We start from the raw sequence: 1532 nt of genomic DNA on the forward strand, positions 1-1532 counted from the left end.
TGATTTTATACTGATTTTACACTGAAATAAACACGGGCAGGAGACCTTTCTCCTTCTTAATTCTATTCATAACAACACCGCCTCCCACCAGCCCTGGCTGCTCCAAACGCCGGCCAACCCCGCCTCGAACACTCCAGGAACGGGGCGGCCACAGCTTCGCTGGACAGCCTGTGCCAGCCCTCACCACCCTCTGAGCAACGCCGTTGTTCATAAGGACAGTCACAGATTGTGAAAAATGGGTGTCTTATGTTTGGCTTTTCGCAAATATTAAAATGAATATTATATGTGTTGTGTTAGAAGGTAATGCTGTATTAATTCTCTTAAGTAGGGTGGTAAATATAGCTTTAGGTTACAAAAATATGTTAAAATAGAAGGAGTGAATCCCCCAGCCAAGGAATAAATCCTATAACACCTTCTGCCTGTGGAAGGGGATCTCTGTTACACTATTTCCTTACAAGTTTTCCAAACGTCCTACTTTACAATAAAAGAAATGCTTGACAATTTCACTGCTGCTTTTAAAAAGCTACAATAAAATCTAGCGTGGTAAACTTTGACTTACTGATAATGCCAGTAAGTATCAAGAGGAATTAGTCAGGCAGGATTTCCTACCCATGTTAGAATATAGAATATCCTATAGATATAGAATATCCTATGCTATGCAGGATACTTTTTTTTTTCCTAAAGAAAGGGCTCGCACTGAGATTGGCAGTCACAGGACATCTAAATCTTTCAGAGAAAAGGAATTTATTGTTCCATTATCAGGAGAAACAAACTTCTTCCTGCCTTGCTGGGACAGGATGACGCCGTCAGGATTCAGAGGAAGAAGCTGACACTGACCAGACAGAATCCTGTGTTTGAATGGAATTTATGCATCATGTGTGAGATGCATGAATATTCAACAAGGTGTTGGTTTTAAGGGTTAATCCTTTGTTAATGGGGGTCCTTTTTCGGGCTTGTGCTGCCCAGAAAATGGTACCTGGACATCCCTAACTCTTTGTTTCTATTGTCTCAAATTGTCCAAATTCAAATTGTCCAAAGTAATATTACTCTAATTGTATTACTATTTTCATAACCATTTTATTACTATTACGCTTTTAAATTTTTAAAAACTAAGTGGTTGACGTTTTTCACACAGAATCCCTTGTTGTCAGTGCCCTGTGGAGATCACCCAGTGTAACCCCGGCCAGGGCAGGGGCACCTGGAGCAGGTGACACAGGAGGGGCTGGGTGAGTTTGGCATTTCTCCAGAGAGGGACACAAGTCTGTCCCAGTGCTCTGCCACACTCAGGTTAAAGACTTTTTCTCATGTTGAGGTGAAATTTGTCTTGTGGCCTTTAGTCTTCATCCTGTCACTGGGCACCACGGAAGAGTCTGGCATCGCCCTACTGGCACCCCTTGGAGATAAGTCTATGAATTCATGAACTCCCCCTTAGTTTTCGCCACAGAACCGGGCTCAGGTGCCGCAGTCTCCCCACGGGATCGCTGTCCCCAACCGTCGCTGTCCCCCCCGTGTCCCCTCACCGGCCCCGTCCC

Source organism: Geospiza fortis, unplaced genomic scaffold, assembly GCF_000277835.1.
Source record: "Geospiza fortis unplaced genomic scaffold, GeoFor_1.0 scaffold633, whole genome shotgun sequence".
In the NCBI taxonomy this organism is placed as follows: Eukaryota; Metazoa; Chordata; class Aves; order Passeriformes; family Thraupidae; genus Geospiza; species Geospiza fortis.